The sequence below is a fragment of the Trachinotus anak genome, unplaced genomic scaffold, assembly GCF_046630095.1.
Source record: "Trachinotus anak isolate AG129_WGS33_773 ecotype Australia unplaced genomic scaffold, CSIRO_AGI_Tana_v1 ptg000031l, whole genome shotgun sequence".
Taxonomy (NCBI): Eukaryota; Metazoa; Chordata; class Actinopteri; order Carangiformes; family Carangidae; genus Trachinotus; species Trachinotus anak.
Window position 1 is genome coordinate 1,403,077 of NW_027273882.1, and position 22,170 is coordinate 1,425,246.

General features: G+C 43.9%; 1 protein-coding gene across 4 annotated transcripts in view; it reads right to left on the bottom strand.

Annotated features, from left to right (window-relative positions):
• Window positions 1–22,170, bottom strand: part of fut8b (fucosyltransferase 8b (alpha (1,6) fucosyltransferase)) — an 81,152-nt gene that overhangs the window by 56,569 nt on the left and 2,413 nt on the right. Inside the window, exon 1 of one of the 4 annotated variants that reach the window (XM_071467513.1) lies at window positions 4,306–4,544. The exons of the other annotated variants lie outside the window; for them this stretch is intronic. The gene's annotated coding sequence lies outside the window, so the exon portion shown is untranslated. Of the gene's footprint in view, window positions 1–4,305; window positions 4,545–22,170 lie in introns of those variants that run through there. 4 annotated transcript variants of the gene reach the window in all.

The window sequence follows — 22,170 nt, forward strand, 5'->3', positions numbered from 1 at the left end:
GCAAGAGTTGTTTGAAGATCCTTTTTGAGGAAGAAAAGGCCAGAATGTGCCAGTTTTAGCTGTAAATTCGCTGTCAATACTACAAATCCTGCTGGGGAAAGGTGGGGAATCACTGACATCAGAGGCATCAGGGAATCAGTCTCTCTCTCTCTCTCTAGGTGCCGGTTGGGATGTTCCTGATAAATCCTCTCAGTAAAATTGAATGCACGACTTGGGCTGTGACTCTTGCAGTGGATACATTTGCGCATTCACCATCGTGACTATGCACTCAGGGAAGTCAGGGAGTGAGTGTACCAACACAGACAGCTAGAGGGGCCTGCTGTTTTTTATAATTAATGATGTTCTTCTGAGACCTAAATGAGTCTGCTTATCTGATGTAGGCTCTATACATGGCTGCTTATTAGGATCATGCCATATTCAATCTCATGCAAGGATATGAAATGACAGAGAAAAAAAAGTCTATGAGAAAGAAGGAAAGCAGACTAGCATGAATAGAAGGGTGTCACAAGTTCACATAAGGCCTCTAGGAGATGTTATCCTCATCACATCCTGGACCTGGAGGTCATCGGCCCATTAGACACATCCCCTCTGCTCCTCAGCTCCTGCATGTATGTGGATATCAGCAAACCACCACCACTAAGGATGTGAAAAAAAAAAAAAAAACCCCAACCCAATATGTCTCTACCAATCTCTGGCTGTCACCAAGTCCCACCTTGTGCAATTCACGCTTATGCAAATATTTATCTGAGTTCACACTTGGCTTAATTTGACAAGAGCAACCCAGTCTTGAATGGCTTCGGATGCAAAATGGTAATTACTCCTAAACCAAGCTGGAATAATGAACTCGATAGCACGCTCAGCCTCCTGGAATTCATTACCCTGCTTTCCTGATGGAGCAAGACCCGATCTGTTTTCATTCCCGACCGCTCCAAGACAAACACACTGAGTGGAGCTCTAAATCAGCCATGTCGGTTGTGACATGTCCAGCAGCCACTAATCTACTCATATGCATACAGTCGACACACGTGCATGGGCTCATCTCATGAGACTGATTGGTCTCGTCCCCGCCTCGTACTGTCTCATGTGATCACACTCAGGCTGTGGAGGGAGAAGCGTGATCTGTGCAAACCAGAGGAAGGCAGAGCCAGGCGATCTACACTGGTACATTTCACTTGAAAGAATGTGAGTGCATGACAGTTTCGAACCATGATAACAGGACCTGATGAAGGCTGTTGAAGGCAGCTGAAAGTCTTTTCTTTTTCATTAAAGGGAAGGAAGACTACAACTTTTGAAACAGATAAGTGCTCTCTAGGGAATATCACACTTGCCTTAAAGGAGAATTCCAGCATGAGTTTAAATATCTTTTCCATGCATGCACCAAATCTGCATTACCAAATCTATTCATCCCTATTTAATTCAAAATGTCAAATAAAACAACGCTAGAGACTTTGAATTTCAGTAATCCATTTGGCAAAATTGCATCAGACTATAAATGTAAGAGAAACTCCAGCTTCTGTGTCATATTTATGTGCAAGTTTGAGAACAATGCAAGAGCTGAAATGAGACAGGAGGAAGTAACTTTCTTCCTCTTTCTGCTTCCCTCCTTTAAACAAAACGTCTTGTGGCTGTTCTGTGGGCACGTCCCCTGTTTGAGCCAACAGACGATAGATTTTATGTGATTATGGCTTTAAAAAAAAAAAAAATCCACAAAAGGTGGCAAAAGGCTGTGGTGCTTATCCAGAGTTTGATCCTGCATGTTGACAGAGAAAAACAACTAAAGCAAGTAAGTGGTGTAAATCTCATTAAATGATACAAAATGCATGATGTGCGATTTGAAAAACAGCACAGGAATGAAGAGAATGATCAAGAAGTATGAAACTGGAATTGATCTAAAAAAAATGACTCTTATTCTCTTATTACCTGCATCCAGCAGACTGCTCACTGAGCACCCTGCTTTACACAGTCTCATTTTCTCACCGTCTTCCCCACCAGCTGGGTCAAGGACAGATCGGGGGTGACGTTCCTGCAGTCAGCATTTGTCCTTTTTTTATCTAAGGAGAGATGCTCGCAGCCACTGGCAGCCTGTTTGTCCAGCGTTTGAGTCAATCAGAGCGCCAAACAGGCTCACAATCAATGCACACATTGCTGATTACATTTCAGATGGGTATTTGGGAGGTAAACATTTGAATGACAGTACAAACAGGCACAGTACTGTGACAGACACTGCTCTGCGCCTTGCCAAGTCTGTCACACAGCAGCAACTGTAGATTCACGATCACATTCTGCCACAACAGAGCCATGCCAGTTCCTCCTAGAGAACGATATTTATGCAATATTGGTTCTCTCTAATGTTGGCAATTTACGGCTATAAACTAATTCTATCGTTGCCCTCCCTGTGACTCACTCTGAACACAAGCACTGGCTAAACGCCTAATATCTGTAAAATATAACACGGCTTTTTTACCAGTATAATTCAGCACCTGGAAGTGAGGACGCTTTATTAGGGTTGCAGTGTATCTGGTGATGGCTAAAGAGATTTCCAGGAATGAGGCGTTTAATGGAAACAGCTGGGCAGCATGTGGGTTAATGTAATGGCTTTGCATGTTGAGAAGAAGTGGCGCTAAGCTCAGGCTATCAGAGAGTCATCGACAAAGCAGACCCGCCGCTGCATCTCTCTCACGCTCAGCCTCGCTGGGCCCATATCTCCAGCACTCCTTTTTCACTCCCCTCTAAGCACCCATCAATTGAGGCAGTGAAGCCATCAGTACCCACGCTTAGCCCGCCTGTCTCATTGCTTGGATGGTGTGTGAGAGAGAGCTTTAGTGTTTGAGGGGGCTTGTGTGTGAAGCCCCTTGACTGGACTCTACAGCAGAGGCTGGAGCATTAATGAACACTGTCTGTCACAGTCCCAGTCCTCTTTGCAGATCTCTCACCCATCACTCTGGGCGATGGATCAGCGTGACCTCATCTAAATGGGCTCTCTTTCACTTTCCTGCGCCCGCGGCTGGTGGGGGATCACCATAATCAGTGGAGGCATCTAATCGTGGCCTCTCGCTGGCCTCTCTGCCCACCTCCCGCAAGTGTTTGAGTCAAACTCAAGACCATCCTGAACTGAGTCTCATCCTGGGATCAGTCAGCAAAATGTAGGGGGGAATCTACACCTCAAAACAGCATGGGAAGAGCTTTGAGAATTAAAGTAGCCCACCAAGTAGATATAATCAGAGCTGAACTGCACCCAAACATTGATTGTAACCTTGTGTATTTTATGCTCTAATACACAATGACCTCTAGTTGTAAAACCTTTGAAAACGTCAAAGAAAACTCTTCAGTGCAGTGTTAGTGTTCAGTGTTATTTCTCTGTGCTGTGACTGAAGAGCGAGTGTTGCTGTAAATAGTTGCTGTGCATACACACCACAGCTCATTCTTGGGTGCAACCAAATTTTGTGTAACTGCAAATAAATCAGCAGCAAAGGGAAGCAAAAGCTGAGGAATCGGCTCAGGGCAAGACGGGGTTAAAATTTCATCTGACTCTTCTATTCTCAAATTAGAAATCTGAAAACAGACACAACTCGCACTACACCCTGCAGAACAACAGCACACACCCAATGAGCACCCAGCCACATAATGTCACCCTGCGTAACATCCCTGCACTGCACATTAGGGAAAGAGCGCTCATTATGAATATGCAAGGTTACAGTAGAAGCAGGTTTTTTTGTCCTTACGCCCATGTTTTATTTAATGAGCCTGGGGTCGGGTTGACGTGATTTGCATGTGCTTGTTATAGAATCACGCAGTGCCACTGCTCATGCCCACACACTCCCCCAATATAGGGACATTTTGATTCCATTTTTCGCTTGGCTTGTCTGTCAGTTTATGCAAGCAGAAGGACCATGACTCAATTTTCCACCAAGGAGGATGCTGGGGCTTTCATTTGTGTGCACTTTTGCATCAAGGATGGAAGTTCTGCTGTTCCCAATGTGTATGTGCGCATGTGAGCGTACGCACGCGTGTGATCTGAGGTGTGTCGTTTGAAGCGGAGTGCGCGTGGAAGCGGTGGCTCCCCGGCGAAGGAAAGCTCTGAAGAGAATAGTGCTGATGTGGTCCCTCTTTCCGACAACAGCCAGAGAATGCCAAGTGAGGAGACGGCAGGATGCGAACTACATGAAAAGGTATAAAATCTGCAGCCAGCTAGAATATGTTTTTGATAATACAAAAGAAGAAAAGGAAAAGACACGGATATAAAATTCCCTTGTCTCTTTCCTTCTTCTAATCTAGATATGGCATGGATAAAAATGTGGCTCATACCATGCTTGGCGATTAATAGCCTCCCGGGCAGAAATGTGTCCCGATTTGATGATGTCAGTGGTTTGAGGAGTGAGGGACAGGTCAGGGCTCGCGTCATGGACATCAGAGGCCCTTAGCGCTGCGACGAGATGTCAGCCCGGCTCGTGCCATCGCCGTGTGATGAGGCCCGGACAGATGCACACAGGGGCCAAACGTGACAAGGCAAGCAGAAATGGGGATGATTCAACCCTGCAGTAAGGATGGAGGCAGGCAGGGAGAGACAGAAATGCAAGGAGGAGGGGGAGGGGGTGGGGGTGGGGGGTGGGGGTGTTGTACAGAGAGCACATGGCATAAAGAAGCTTGAAAGGGAGGGGAACAGAAAGAAAAAGGAGGAGAGGGGCAGCAGGAGATGATTGTGATAAGGACGACAAATGGGGAGTTTATAGATACAGTACAGAGGAATTCACCGGGGCGGGGGGGGTGGGGGGGTGAAGGAAGGAATGTATTAATAGAGAACAACATGGAGTGAATGGAGCACGTTAATGAAAAGGGATGCTGCGGAGCACGGAGAGTGAATGGGAATACAGCTTTTGAATAGCTGAGCCTCGCAGCAATAATGACTGAAAGGTGTGATGACGGGAACAGAATCAAAAGATGAAGGAATGGCCTCAATCAAAGCTGGAAAATGGAAATCAGCAACAAGTCACAAGAGATGAAATTGTGACCAGAAGTTGCCCAGCTGAGGATAAATACCCCACCCCCCACCGTTCCCTCAACACCCACATGCATCCACAAGCAAAGCGGACGCTGTCCAATCTGCTGCGGTGTGGCCGCTCTGTACTGTAGCACGAGAAGAAGAAAACAAATGCGCGCGCGGTTCTCCTGCAGAGTTCCCAGAGCGGCTCTGAGCTGCTGTGTGAATGTGAAACAGGGCATTGCAGAAAAAGAGCGCGCACCCCTCTGCAAACTCCCACTGAATAATTTAATGATCTGTTTTAAAAAAAATAAAAGTCTGTTTTTGTATTTGCTCTCGCTGAGTGATCCAAAGCAACAGCAATTCAATCTGTAGACTATTTGTGAAAGCTTTTTCATTTGCTCTTGTAAAACAAACAGCGTGTGGTACTGTAGGTCCTTCCCTTGAAAAATCCTCTGAGGTGAAAAAAAAAACAAAAAAAAAAAGAAAACAAAACAGAATGGTAACACCACTCAAGCTGATGATTGGTTGATTAATTCATTAGAAGATCAACAAGGTAATAATCAGTCTATTAATAACTGATATTTGACATTCTTTTAGCCACATGTTCTCTGGTTTCAGCTTCTCAATTGTGAGGATTTGCTGCTCTTGCCAGAAAAGTTTTATGTTGCCAACATAATCCTTAGTTACAGTCCTAAACAACACTAACAACCTTGTGTTTCATTCAAATATATCTTTGTTTGTCTTGCTACTAAGCTCATTAAAAAAAAAAAATTAATAAAACTGCAACTGAAAGAAAAAGCACAAAAGCTTATGATTAAATTACACAATCTTTGAGTCAGTCACATCAGTGTGAAATTGATTTGCTTGGCTCATTCAAACAGAATTAAGCCATTTGAGGGTTTTTTTTTGAATAGTTTGCTCTTATTTGCTGGTAAAAAGCAAATGCAGGAATGGCCATTAAGGTGTCATAAGGTTAATGGAGACTATATTATATTACACAGCGATCAGCCACAATATTAAAACCAGTTACCTGTTTTAATGTTGTGATTTATTGGTGTATAATTAATGGCACGTAGGCTTATAAAAATTATTAGCCTGTGTAGAGTATCAGCTAATATTAGCCTAGCCTAAACACAACATTATAACAGGTGAGTGGTTTTAATGTTGTGGCTGATCAGTGTATATTTTAGAGATACTATAGCTTAGTGCTTCTGTTTTTAGGTCAGGCTAGGTACATATTCACTGTCCCAGCGTTCATGTTCCCATTTAACTGACAGCTATCTGTAATCTGACTCTGGCCATTTGTAGTAAAAAGAACAACTTCATTGTTGTGCGTGTTTTGTGTTTGTGTTGCTGCTTGAGTTTTCAAGTTTTGACCTCTTCAGACTATTTCCCTTCTCCGTGCACCTTGGACGTGCTGTAGGTGAAGCCGTGCCAGAAATCCCTTAACTATAATCAATACAAGGTTAACGGTTAATGGAAAGAATTTTGTACGAGATATTTTTCACTTCATTTGTAACTGCATACTTTGTAACAGGAAGCAGGGGGTGTGGGCGGGGGTTGGGAGGATGCAGGGAGTGTCATGTGGGGAGAAGGTGCGGTGCCGACACCATGGCCATCTGGAAGGCTGGTGGGAGATGAGGACCTGACAGAGAGAGCAGACTGCCACCTCATACTCACACCTGATCTCAGGCCAGTGTCTGTCTCTGTGTGTCTGTGTGTGTGTGTGTTCATGGAGACAGAGACGGAGAGGGATTGAATACAAACAATATTCTGTACATTGTCAGGTGGTGATTGTGTGGTCATTTGATACGACTCAATGTATCCGTCAGCCGCCTGTGTTTACAGCAGATAATATCATAGGGAAATGGGCTGAGACACAAAGAAAGCATGAGGGACGGTGACAGATGGAGAGAAAATGAGATATCAGAAGTGAGTCAGATCATATTGACAGGGGTGTCTCTAAACAGAACTACTGTTCCTTTGATATTAATCAAATGACCCGAGCCTTTTGTGTTCATGTGCCACAGAAACCCTACAATGAATGACAAATATGATAAGAGAGAATGATAGAATAATGCAGCAGGAAAGGGGAAACAGAAGCCAAATTTCCCAACACTGTATTTTTAAACTCAAGGATGTGAAACGAAATGGGATCAATTCTTCACCTAGAAAAGGAAAAAGAGCAAAGTGGAGAGAAAACTTACTACAATCCTCCACCGCCTTTATTTTCGAGCAAGAGCCCTTCTCTAACAGAGTTCATGCATACTAAAGCCAATGGTAAACTTACTGTAAAAATTAATTTGAGTGGTTTCTAGGGGACAGAAGGAGGCATTTGGGTTAGGGTTAGTGAAGGAAAACAAAGCCTTGAATTGGCTTAAGACTCCACAGTGTGGACAGGGAGACAGTCAAATCCTTTGCAAACAGGTCCTGCAACTGCAATACCAGAGCGGAGCTGGACTAAAACATCACAGGTGCACCATCAGCATCTGAAACATCAGCAGCTGGTGGTGATAAGGCACCTCAATACTCACACTCAGCATCAGAAAATTAATTTTTCTGTCTCACAAACCAGAACCAAGGCTCTTCATCAGACTGTGTGTCCTTTGATATGTCCTTTACCCCCCTCAGTTTCTCCATTGTGAGGGAAAATGACTGGTGTGAAGATTCTTTATAGCCGATGCAGAGAATGATAAAAGAATGATAAAAATTAAACTAGGTGAAATGAGGTTTATAGTATCAAAGTATGAGTTACCTTTTGTGAATTCATTTGTTTGATGCAGACTTTCTTTTCACTGGTTGATCCATTTAATTAAATACTCAGGTTGTAAGATTTATATGCACTTCTATTAAATATAAAATAAAGTTGCTTTGCTTTCCATTCCCTTTTCCAGGTTCAGTGCTTTTTTTCATCTCTGTGCAAACATCCTGTAGTCAGCTTTTTCTAAATTAATCATTTTGAGGCATTATTTGCTTAGCTTGTTAAAAGTATATCTCCACCTTTATGGCTAACCAGCTCCTCGTACAGTGATTTATTCAGCTACTCGTGTTGCTATTTCGCCACAGCTGCTCTTTTTCTTTACGTTTTTGTGTAACTGTGTGGCTATAAAAGAGACTTATACTTGAGCTATTTCTGGAAGTGGTGCAACCAACGAATCAGTATCAGCATTTTTCCACACAGGTCTCTCTTGAAAGAAGTGAAGAGATCCCGATCTCAATGAGCCTACCTGTTTAAAATGGGATTTATTATATTACTATTATTATTATTATTATCAATATTATTAATCATTTGATGACTAAAATGTCAGAAAAGAGTATGCATGTTTCAAAATATGTATAATACATTGCTGCGCTGCTCTCAAGGTTGAATTTTCAGGCGTCTTGTGCCTCTGGTCATGCCCATCAGTGATGTCACAATGAGTACAAGCATATACATGGCAATGTGTCTGTTAAAAGTAAAATGAGTGAAGGTAATGTCAGGAAAATTTCTAAATTTCATTTCAGACAAATAAATAAACAAACAATAATTTTTAAATGTCTGAAGTAGCACAGTAGCAATATTAAGCCATAATTCAATGTAGTAGCCAGTGTTGCTGTGTGTTGCTAGCATGTGTTAATGCTGTCAGCGGCGTCAAAGCTCAGAGGAGCTCAGCGTGAGTGTCAGATTGATGTAATTCAACTGTACTTCAATTGCAATTCAATTGTAATTCACTTAATGAATCACACCCAGCGCCTCATTGTTTGCCCAGAAGACAACTCTTGTGAGTAATAACTAATCAACGCACATGCTCAGCCCAACAGCACAATTTGTTGCTTCGTCCACATGTTTCAAAGGTGACATCATCGAGATAATAACCCTAAGAGACAAGACAGACAGATGGAGAAGTGCCAGTTTTAGTTTTTCAATTCCTCCTGGGTGGCTCTGAACTGTTTATCAGCACAGTAGTTTAAATATCAAATGTAGTATTTCATTTATTGTTTGTACTGTAATTCATTCTACAAAAACTGAATCATGAAATATTGTATTTAGATTGTACTTCTGCAGGTTTTTAAAATGACTTTACTATATTAAATCTACACATAAGCACTGCTAAGTTTGAGATGATTTTAATCTGTTCTTAGAGACCTTTTATTTGTCTTCCAAAGTAAAACTTATTTTACAGTTTTGATCATGTGTTAAGATTTTTCCAGGAATTACCTGTAAAATGTTTCCCTGCTGCACCTTTAATGAAAGTTTCTGGAAATGTATTTTGGCACTTTATTTGAATTAGGATATTTACTTAACTTTATGGTTTTTGTTTGCCAGCAGTTCTTGCCACAATCTTGACCTTTTTTTTTTTTTTTTTTTAAACAGTGATCACCACTCTCTTTGCCTCCAATATAATATATGTTGTTTGTTTGCTGGATGGGAGCTAGCAAGCAGCATTACCCTGACGCAGCCAAGCATTACCTGCACTGGACACACACTCTGTCAACGGCAGTAAGCAAGCGGAGTGCTGCACTGCCAGAAATATGGAGCAACAAATCTATATCTCTCACACAATGGGAGGGTGGGGGTTGGGGGGGGTTTCTAGCTACAGTATATGATAGAATTTGATAAACAGCGTGGGTCAGGTGGCAGGTCAGCACTCCATTAAATTATTCTGACAGTTTTGATCCATTGCATACAATACTGGGACGGGGCACTGGGCATCACCTAAGAGGAGTAGGGGGAAGAGGGAAAAAGGAAAAACTGGCAGGAAGCATAAAACAAACAGAGACGGTCTTTACTGCAGGAGATGAGAGGAGATAAGAGACATCAGAGGCAGAGTCTGCTTTATCAGAGCGCAATGAGAAACCACGAGGAGAAATGCACTCCCTCCGGGGAGAGGGGAGGAGAGGGGAGGAGAGGGGATGGGTAATATGGAGGGGGGAGAGCTGATGGAGAGCTGTATTTTATGTAAATCATGTAGTTCTGCATTAAAAGAATATTAAATAATAATACTTTTTGACTTATTGTAAGATTGTACTAACATGACATGTAATGACAAAACCCTGTGTGTGGATTCTTCTGGATTTCTGGAAACACAGTTCTGTGCACCGGCAGGGAATGGAAATGGAGGGAAAATGGATGGAAAGTTAATATTCTGCTCTTTATTGTATATAATGGTCCTCAGCTCTGTGAGGGGAGCTAGGGAGTCAATAGGGGGAACTAAAGCCTTTGTTTTAATTAACAGTTCAATTATCAGGCAGCTAATGGCTTGGTAAATATAATGGGTTAATAACTCAGCAAGCAAGATCAATCATCTGATTGTCATTTTGTGAAGCTGGGGAAAAGTTCCAGCTGGCACACATACACATACAGTACGCACTCTGTGAGATGAAGAGCACAGGGCAGCACCCATTCCTGAGATGGGTTTTGTATTAAGGCTGTCGCAGTGATGGAATTTCGCCCGCAGTGATTTAGGGTGGCTCAAAAGGGTGCGCGATATGTGGACAACATGTGCCAGCAACAATGCGCCCTGGCTCGTCCTGTTTTCACCTGTTTCCTTTGTGTGTACACATTCTCAGTCTTGAAAATGATATGCGCTTTCCTGTGTTGTTGTATCACAGAGGAGTTATCTTACTTCATTATTTCCTGTACTGTGGTTTGATCGTCAGAGAAACAACAACACGTGTACAACATGGTTGTGGCGGTTGCTTTCCATCCACGAGGTTGCCTTGTCTACAGTGCGATATTTCAGTTTTGCAGTTACTGCAACAGCCCTATTTTCTATTTGATTTTTGTGCGAAAAACCTAGTAGTAGCTCTTCGCTGCACACATTGAGAGGTCATTTTCTGTAAGCCGTTGATCCTGATGTTTGGCGGTCTGTCATGTTCACAAAGTAGCTGTTAGCAGCTTGTTGAGTGGAGGTCAACTGTCTAAAATACAGGGAGGGGGAAAAAAAAAAGAGAGAATTCTCTCCAGTTGCTGTGATAGACAAAAAGACTGAGGTGAAAATGATTTCTGTAGTCTCTAATCCTAAATGTTTCCTGGCTGAAGGTTATCCTTTCAAGATAACCTCATGTACAGTGGATTCATTCAGATGAAGTATTTAAAACGTGTGTGTTTGAGGGCACGTGTGTGTGTGTGTGTGTGTGTGTGTGTGTGTGTGTGTGTGTGTGTGTGTGTGTGTGTGTGTGTGTGTGTGTGCGTGTGGGGGCATGAGCCCAACGAGGCAGAAACGGTGCCAGGAGCCTTTGAGGAAGGAGCATGTGTCCAGCATCCACCACTGTTGTGCTGGGTCACAGATGTCACCTGCTCCAGCAGCCTGCCTCACACCACTCGCCCTCCCCCTGCCCCTTGCCCACTTGTAAACAGCCCACTACACTAGAGGCGAACACAAGCAGCCCACAGTGTCGTGGGTTATTTAGACTGAATCATATTGTCTTGTTTGAAAAATTGGATTCAAACATGGGTCACAGAATGATCAGAAGAGTCCACAAGAGTCCTTCGTATTAAAGAAGAGAAATGCCATCCAGAGCTATCGGCTATGTTGTGTTGCCGTGGCCTTGCCAAGCACTGACACCGCGAGTTAAACTGAATTAAACACTGCTGGCTGGTGAGCTGGTCGCCTTAAACACAGTAAATTAGCCTGGAAAAAAGCCTGGCAAAGGAAAAGATCCTGAGATAATGTCAGCCACAAGAAAAAGTGTGAAACCACCATTCCACAAAATAAATCAACTACGGGACAAAGGAGTGTGTGTGTGCGTTTGTCTGTGTGTGGCAGAAGCATATAGACTCTGCTAATCTTTCAAAGGAGCTGCTTTGCAATGGTGTGGTCATCTTTTTGAGAGGGCCTGAAATTCCTTTTGCACGCCTCAACCACTTGTTTGCTTGAGAAACTGAGAGCGCTTTACCACAGGAATCCTCCATGGAGACTGTTCATGTGTGCATCTTTCTCTCTCACTCACACACTCACACACACGCATTAAATGTGCCCACCCACACATCACTGACATTTCTTTTCGAAGCGTCTTTAAATTACCACGCATATTAGTGAAGCACTGCCAAGACCCCTTTTTATTATTCCTCTTAATCTCGTGTGCTTACAGGGTCAGCGGCTGCCCCCACTCCCCCCTACGCCTTTCCTCTCCCCTTCACTCCTCCATCTCTGTGCTCTCTTGAGCCCCCCCTCCCTCTCCTCTGCCAGCAGAAACAGACAAGTGGTTACACCCAGTCTCCCATGGGAGCCCCTACTGCGCTGCGCCAACAGATCAGGATAGGACAGCATGGCACGCTCCTGCTGCACGCCTGCCTTCTCTCCCTGCACTTGCCGCCAACCAAACCCACTTGCTGCCGACTGTGACTCATTTCTCATAAAACCAGCCAGGCACGCCACTTCACTCTTGTTAAAAAAAAAGCTACATGTTCACGATTTTAATTAAAAATATTCTTCAGTTTTTTTAGATGTATAATAGTTCATGATTTCCAATAAGGATTAAGACATCAGTGATCTTCAAACAAATTGCTTGTCGGATCATCAGACAGGGTTGGAAATCCCCTCCCCCACACCTTTACTATGTCAGAATTGGAGGGATGGCATCCAACAATTTCAGTAACCTTCTGAAAATGGCAATCTGCCTAGCACGCCCTCTCCCTGCAAACACTGGCCAGGTGTGTGTCAGTGAGAGAGTCTGCATGATTTGAACCTCTCTCTCTCAAGCTGTCGTTTTTTTTTTTTCTCCCCTCCAGTCTTCACACAGGTACTCCTTTCCTTTCACTGAGTTCAACATCATAAATGCCCTCAAGGAGAGACTGTCTGAGAGTGTGCACTACTATCTTGTCACATCCCTCTCTATGACGACAAGCTTTTCTCTTCATATTTGACGGTGGTCATTCGGAACTGGTATGAATCATTTCAATGTAAGACACATCAAGAAGACGCTTTGTATGAATGTGTTTCTCTGAAGCATAGTGACTCCTGTGCTTGCACACATCATTTACTTCAGAAGGACTGCTGGGTTCATGCACACATTCAAGGACAAAGTTACTTCCTAGTTAGTAAAGCAAAGCACAAGCTGCTTGGACAAAGTTGGCTGATGTTTTTACCTTTCTTTAGCTACACAAAGATAGCCTTGTTAACATCAGTCCTTCGAGAGAAGGCCAGGGCAGGACCTGGGGGTAATTCTCAATGTGCTGGCTTTCAGTGGGCATGAGTAGATCGTGCTGAACCACTCTTTTTAAGTTAAGTTTTGGAACAGGGCACCAAAGTTTAACATTCAGGCATGGTTCAAAACACAATGGTGAGGTGAAAATCGTGATTTTCTGCTTTGGCCGTTGAGAGAGATCCAAGGGCACGAAGAGGTTTCACTCAAGAACAAAGGCAGGGGCATGAGCGCAACGTGGGGGCCTGGTGGGCGCTAGGAGCCCATGCTTCTAATCCCAGTTAAGACAAGCCCGGCAGCCGAGCCGACACAAAGGAGCTTGGTCCAGTGTTAGTGGAATTAAAGCAAAGCCTCTCCTCTGTTGTTATGCTAATCCACAAGACAATGATTATCTGCAGGGCAACGTTGCCACGGTGCTAAACATGGCTCAAGAGTGCCTCAATTAGGGCGCCAATTGCCAGAGGAGAGCAAAGACCGAGTGAGGCAGATGATGCCTCTATGAACGGAAAAAGAGACCGAGTGCAGAAGGCGTTTTGTTATTTCAGCCGAGTGGCTGGGTCAGCTTTCAAATAGAAGGGCAAGCATACAGAAGAAGCTTGACCCTCACAGCTTGACCTTAGCCAGGCCTGACCCTCTCCATGCTGTAAAGACTTTACCCACTCACTGGGACAAGTAGTTCGGTAGCAAACATGTAATTAGCTCTCAAATTCAGACAGGGTAGGTTACCCTGCAGCGACTATAGGGAGCCATTATGACTCTCAATAACACGTTCTCAATGGTATGCATATGACGAGCCAGTATACCATACGGGGTTTGCGGCTTCCCTCATTCATCATCTAGTGTGGCAGCAGCGGCTGTTCAGGTGGCTGCACTGGTTTATTTTTTGTTTAAATATCAAGAGTCGGAGGACAACCATAACACTGGATTCATCTATAATGATCCTTAATTTACTCCACATATCAAAGCGAGGAGGCAAAGCCTTCGCTGGGTGTTAAAAGCTCTTCATTGACTTGATGTGCCAACTTCAATTCTTTGCTGTTGTCACAAGATCAAAGAAAAGTAAAAGGGGGAAAAAAAACAGGCTAGGAGAGGCTGTTTTCTGTTTCTGGAGTGGCTTGTCACGCAGCTATTTTACAGACGCATATTTGAAAACCTGGTAGTGTGGCTGGCATCACACGAGTGTCTCCTCCATCCTCGTCAAAACTAGCTCTGGGCCACCGACATAGACAGACAGAATGCATCCCACTGGTTCAGACTACCTCCATCCTGTCTATCCAGTCCCCTGTCGCACTTTCCTGCTGTTTCCATGAGGGATGTTTCATCTTTTTTTTTTTTTTTTGAGTTGGTGGTCAGTCACTTGCTCTTGCCCTCTCCCTCCTTTTCTCCCCATCTGTCCCACAGCTCAAACAGCATTATAAGCCTTGGACTGCTGTGTCATCTCATTGAGTCCTGATATGTGACTGGCAAGTTGTTACTGCTCTCCCAGACCACAACTAAAACTGAGCAACGGGTCTGCCAAGTGGGACCTTTAAAATCCCTTCTGCAGTTATGGCACTGGCAACAGGAAGCCGTGGGGTTGTGGTGGAGGATGGTACTACGACAACATGAAAAGAGAGGAAGGGGAGGAAATGACACTGTTTGCACAACAGCCTTGGGGCTACATGACAGCCATGTCAGATGCAAATGGTCTCATGCTGATTTGCCAAAGGCTTTGCCATAGGTGAATGCCACTGCTGCCACTCTCACAGATGCACAAGGAGGACTGAGGGGCATCAACAAGCTTGCAGAGGCAGCAGGATACGTAAGAGAAAAGTGACAATGTGGCAAAGCGAGGGTGGGCTATGAATCTGACTGGGAGGTTAGTGCAAGTATTCTGTTCAGATAAGAGGACCTGTCAGGTTCACAGTTTATAGTTGTCATGACTTTTAAACCAGTGACCTCTACGACACAAGCTGAACACACCAGACATTAAGAAAGAGCAAAGAGGGACAACAGGGGGAACAGAGGCAAAGGAATGAAGAAAAAAAAAAAAAAAAAAAAAAAGAAGCCACCAGCCGCACTATGTCTCACAGATGCTTCAGAGACACCAGATGAACACTTAACCCTCCACTTTATCAGTCACTAGCTCTATGCTGAGGCAGACCACATCATGCAGATGGATGGTTTAAATTTCACCACAGGTGAATTTGCATTTGCATTTCATGACTCCACAGTGCACTCAGCACAGGAAGAGGTCTGTCTCTTTCGACCATTATCTATAAAGCAAATGTTCTGCATTGTGACATTGCAGGAGAAATAACAGACAAAGGTGACAAACATAATGAGACAAACTGAGACACAGGTTTCCAGCAAATGTACAGCTCAATTTACCCTCAACATTATGGCTTCTGTGTACACAGCAATGCGCAGCCTTTTTCACTTTCACAATTATCTATTTCAGAAGCAAAAATCCATTTTGCAAGAGAAAACTCCTGGCAACCACTGAGGTCTTGATGGTAACACATGTTACTTTGCACTAGACATGCAAATTACACTATGAACTGCCCTGGCAACCTACAAATAACCTCCTGTACTGTACAAGGGCTGGAAATTCCATATTGATGTTGCAGTGTCAAAGAATGCAATATCTGTAATGCAAAGCCTGCAACATGGGGACTATAAATTCATTTTATAACTCAATCAATAACTAGGAATGACACTTTTCTGGCGCAGAGAACTTCTTAATGCACAGAAATACTATTTAGCAACAAGAGAGTGGACATCACTGATCGGTCCGAGGGCGAAGCTCCTGGAAATGTCTGAAGTCGCATCTATTCAGTTAATATAACCTCAAATTTATTCTTCAAATGCAATGATGCTGCAATATATGTCAAAATGATGCTGATGTATTTTTGTCCACAGGTACAATTTCCTGAGAGTCACAGTGTAGTCCGTGATTCCTCAGTATGTACAATCAACATGCAGATATTTCTGCCTCTTGTGGGCGGGTGTGCTCCATGAACAATTTTAGAAACCTCAGAATTGTCCACCAAAGTGCTGCTGTACACAATTAATGACCAGATGAGTCCAACTCAAAGCAGCTCAGTTTTCTGGTTATAATTCTAGCCCTTCTTTGGAAAATGCCGCCCTGATCCTCTGTCGATGTTCTCGATTAAACCCGCGTCAGCACTAAAGGAGAGCTGTAAGAACAGTCCACCCTCAGATACTCTTACACTGTTGAGAATCATCAATATGTGACGAACAATGCACTCCAGGAGTTGTTCTGCAATTGTTATAATTACTATTTTGTTGTGCCCACTTTCCCTCAGCCTTCCTTGTCTAATTTGACTCCAGTTAGTGATTTCCTATATTGTGCTTTTCAACAACCCCCAGAGAAAAAGGCTTGACAAACTCAATGGAACAAGCTGTTTATTCATCTGTGGGTTATAGACCTATATGTAGTGGGGGGAAAAAAAAGGAATCATATCAGAGGGTTTTTTTTTTTCAGTCGAGAGCATTGTGCACAAGTCAGAACACAAAATGTCTTGTAGCTGCACTGCATTCTGGTCTTTTGAGGATACTTACTGGAGAAAATAGAGAAATTACCATCACTGCCTGGTTAACAATGCATTTCCACCAGCACAGCATTTGATCATTATTTAAATGTTTGAAAATAAAGTCTTTATGGTTGATTCTGAGCAGTGGATATGAACGAGCTGGAAGGATCAAATATAAGAGAATTTGACATTACAGCCCCTACATCTGGTCAGTTTGGTAGCAAGTAGGAAAAATGCCATCAAGCTATTCATTGCTTCCAGAAACTAACCACTAACATTAATTCCCAACTGCCTGAAGGTGGACTTTTTCCAAACAGGGAATATTTTTTTAACAGCTCTTAGAGGAACAGAATCAAGGATTTGGCAGACATTTGAAACTTGGTATTAGGAACTCTATCCTTCTGTTCAGTACAATGGATGTTTGTATCTGCGGCGCCTGGATGCAGATTTTGCTGTATATTCACAGTGTCACTGCTGTCTGATTGCTACCCTGCTGTCTTCCAGAGAGCCATGCTGGGCCAGGTGACAGGACTCCTGCAACGGAAATCCAATCAGGCCAATCCTCTCCGATCCCTCACAATCCTCTCAGCCGCCGCCCCACGCCGCCAGCCATCAGTAACACACACTGCACATGCCACACACACTTACAATGTACTCCTTGATAGATATGGAGATGGACACGCACACATTAACCACCTCACCTCCCGTGAACTTGGCACAGACATGGTGGGGGGGCGGACACTATGTGAAACACCAAATCCCTTCCAGCTAAGAGGACTAGCTGACCCTCCATGCTGACCTCTCAATGGAGGTCACAGAGATGAATTTACCCCTTAGGGGATCAATAGTGTAACAGCAAAAAACCACAAACACACCCCCCACCCCACCATGACAAACAAACCCTCCAGAAAGCAGGAATAACAACAATGACATAAATAGCCCCCCTGCCTGTGAGAATGATAATGCAGGCCTTTCATCATGGTCCAGGTCCCACTTTCCAGGAGCCTGGGGTTGAACTCTCTCTGGACCTGTGTGAAGGTCACATGCAGGCCACCTAGTACTGGCCATCACTGGATCAGATGCCACTGGCTAAATGGAGCCCATTCAATAACCCTCATGTGTGTGGGTATAGGTGGAGAGGCTGCTGGGAATTTGGGCTTCCTGTTGAAAACAGAATAATATCCACAACCCCATAGAGGCAGGCCTGTCACACAACCTCTCTACCCAAGAGTGGGAAATGCACCCATTCTGTCAGATGAGCTCACAGTCTTGTTCTTTTCTATTCCTATGTGTGCGTCTTTGTGGGCTTGTGCATTCTGTGTTCTGGCCGCAGAATGAATTTGGGCGATTGTCACTGCGATCCTAATGGCCAGCATCTGGCTCTCTGGCTCTCTTTTTTATTTTTTGGGTTGGGGTTTGAAAGAGGTGGGTGATCTGACTGCTTATGCCTCAAGCAGCACAGCTGTCCCAATTACTACCTCTGTCTCCTCCCCTAATTTCCCCTCCATACCCATCTGCCTTTCCTACATTTCAAATCTCTGTCCCATCCATCCGTGGATGCCGCTAGTGTGGGTTTGTACTTTTAGGAGGCTCCCATGCTGAAAAAGCCCTTTAGAGACTGAAGTAGGTTTGGATCCTGTTTTAAGTTAGACACTGTCGGGCACATAAAACCCAAACAGTGTATCTTGTCAGGCGGCTGACAATTTTTAGCAGCATCCCTGAATTCCTCCAGCCCTCCATGCCTGCTCTGATCCTGGCCTGAGCTGTGGACTCAGAGGGGCTGACATGGCTGTTTGATGGGCCATGAGCAGCGAACATCAGGGGATTTTGTCGGTAGGTGGGTGGTTGGATGACAGGGAGCAGGGAGGTTGTGGGGGGGGTTGATTGTGCCCCACAGTGAGTCGCTCAGCAACTTCAGATGAGCTAAAAATTCTCACTGTGTGTCAAACCCATGTGAATTCAGTTCCTCATGGAGAGGAGGCGCCACAAACTTCACTGCATTCTTCTTGTCTTCATGCCGAGCAGAGACACAGAATAAATACACAGAAAGAGAAGATACATACATACATACACACACACACACACATATATATATATATATATATATATAAATGTAATACATAGATACAAATTAATGCAAAGGCACACAAGAGGTTGTGCAACAAGGGGTAGTTAAGTGCCTCACACTGAAAAGGAGAAAAAAGGGAAGGAGAGAATTTAAGTGCTGCATGTGGATGGGTACATGCCTATTTCTGGATGGCTCCAATGAGCCGAGAAGAAATGTCGTAAGACCCACTTCCCAGCTCAGGCTGTAGCTGCAATAACTCCCCAAGATACAGCAAAAGCAAGCACACATAAGTGAGTGTGCACACACACAAATACACATCCTCTCTGATGTGAGTGCACTGCAGGCTGGGCAGCCTCCCTGCAGGGCCAAACAGAGCTGGGGTAACATACTCTTTGAGGGGAAGTCCAGGTCAGGATCTCTGACTGGTCACAACAACAGTGAGAGGGACAGCGTGCACTCAGAGCTACCCCTCAACCCAAACCCAGCACACATTCAAACATCCTCCCAACCCACTCTAGACAGCTGTGGCTGAGGCATTATGTGATCTAGATCCAGTTCCTACACAAATCCAATCTGATGCCACATGGCTATGGGGCCGAGCTCCTATTGTGCCTGTCTGACTGAATTCCTTTTCAGATCTCCCCTTCTTCCACCCTGTCTTTAGACATTCAGCTGAGTAAGACAGGTAGACAAGCAATGAGGCATTTAGACAGGCAGAGAGCAGGGCAGGCCTGCTGGGGCCTTTTCTCTTTCTGCTGCTGGAGAATGCTATCAGCCTGGATCAGGCTAGCCTGCTCAAGCTGAGCTCCAGCAGCCTCATGGCCCTGCCCGCTTTTCTGCATGGAAACCTGCCCCACACTCGCCCTGTGATTGGCTCGTACGATCACTAGACAGACACTCTGTCTTACAATACAGATAATAATGGCCTTCCGGCAAGATGAGAGCAGGATGAGAGTGATGGCACAAAGGCCTTTTTCCTACAGATTTTGCCCTTTAGAAAAGCCTGCATTCTGCAAGCTTACAAGAAACTAAGAGACTACAGGTATGTTGCTGCACGTGGCCTGCAGTCCGTTAGCTCGACAGTCCTTACCCTAATGCACAAGACATCATTAACATTCTCCACAAAGTCATTAACATCCTAAGAGGTTAATGAATATTTTCATATCTCTTTGCTGGTGTCTTTAAAAGCCTAGAGGGCAGAGGAGAAAGAAAACAGACACCAAACTCTAGTCTCACATGATAAATGCCAACCAAATGCCAACACTGGACATACAGTGATTGTTCACTGAACCATGTGCATGAACCAGCTATTCTTTATCTTTCTTGTCTTGACAGACCAAGTCTTTCATAATAAGGCTCAGAAATGGCTGGGTGTCCATGTATCCGTAAATAATAATTCCAATATTTCCCCTCCTCAAAGCAGGAACAACAGAGGCAAAAGCCTCCCTTCAATGACTTCTGCTCTATTTACAGTACTTTATCTGGAATTCAGGAGCACAAATACACTGCACAGAGATTAACAATACCAACAAAAACAATGCTACCAGATGAGCCTTCCTCTTTTGGTTGCATTGTTTTTGCAGCTTGCTACAAGCCTTGCCGTGTCTTGCATAGCCTCCTCACTTCAAAATGTGTTGTTTGTTTCCTGCATAGCTCTATTCAGCCTTCTCTTCTCATCCGTCTGACATTCTCAGAAAAAAAAAAAGGATATATCTGGGACAACAGGGGTGCAAAAAGGGGATGTATACACAGCACACTGAAGCCAATATCAAGCATTATACATACACTGTACACTGAGCCAAAACACTGTGATGCTTGAAATTAGAATGGCTTTTCATGCAAACAGAGGCACTTGCTGTGCAGGTGACAGGCTGTTATTGCAGACAGAACTGAAATGAAAAACAAATCCAAGTGCTATTTTAAATAAAACTCCACTTGGCAGTGGATTGCTGCACTGAACCAAACAGAGAAATGGTGCTCGCCACGTGACAAATGTGCACAGTGTTAAATACAGATAAAACTATAAAATAAGTCACCGCCCATTCCCGCTCACCGCACTGCATCTAACCTCTTCGGCAGAACCACACTAATATGTTTAATGAACTCATTAGTCAAGAATGAAGACAGACAGTGGCATGACGCATGGAAAGTGCAAGCACAAAGTACAGAGAGAGAGAGAAGGAGGGAAACGAAAGACGGGGAGAGAAAGAGAGAGAGAAAATAGATCAGCTGAAGTGAGGGGGTGCTACTTCTCTAGAAAGCACAGCCTCCTGTATTATAGATGCGGCATCATGTGTTACAGTAGGTACATGGTAGAAAACGCAACATTTGTCCGATTCAATCAACTCAACAACCAGAAACACCACAATCTGGTAGGCATTCTGCAAAAACCGTCAAACCTGCCAAGTAAATTTCCAGGGTTAGTTTGAGTGTTATCGCTACCATTTGATTTAAGTGCTTCATCAAAAATTACGCAGCCTAAAATGAACTGCTTGGATGTTATTATTTGCTTCAGGCTGATATAAATGGGTCCACCCATGGCTGTGCCTATTCATTCCAAAAATGGCAAAGCCCAGATCAAAGCAAATTGTTGCCAAAGCATGAGTCACTTTTCTTTATGTAAAATAATTGCCCCCTGACAGTTTAAAGCAGTTTGAATTCAAACAGGCGTCTATCTGAAGCAGCACAGTCCCTGGCACTGGAATCCAAGACAGAGCTCCCCTGCTGTGGCATAGACTGCTGTCACTGCAATATATATGCCTGTTTACTTATTCATGAATGGATTAGGGCTACTAACTCAATCAATCTGGTTCCAGTTACCAAGGCTGACTTTATTAGATAACATTAATGATGCATTAGTTGTCCATAGGTGTGGAGTTTCTCCCTTGTCAGCAACTACAATTTAAATGAGAACACAATGGACAATGGCTGCAAATGGATCGAAACTTGGGAGATAATCGTGGCACCTCACCACACTATGAGCCAATCATTTATTATCAGACATTATGCTGTCAAAGAAAGAAAAATCACATTGTGCTTCAGAGTTGAAATATGTTTTGTATCTGCAGCAGACATTAATTTGATCTGAAACGCAACAGTTAAGCAAAAAAAAAAAAAAAAAAAAGCTATACTTCATCAAATACAAAGATTTTCCATTGAATTTGTCATATTAGAGAGATTAAAAAGAGACTCACAATATACTGTCCGTTGACATGCTTTCACTTTGGCTTTTGTCCTGAGATCATGACAATATCACACCCACCCAGTGTGAGCTGCACATGTATCACAAGCCAATTGGTGGCACTTTTTTCAGCACTACTGATGCATACATCTTCTGATGGGTGCCCCTGCTGGAAGTGAACCTCTGGCCTGACCAGCACCACCACCAGTCAGCTGAGCCACACTGAACACAGAACCACAAACACTAACTGTCTGTGTATGTGGGTGCCGCCATCCAT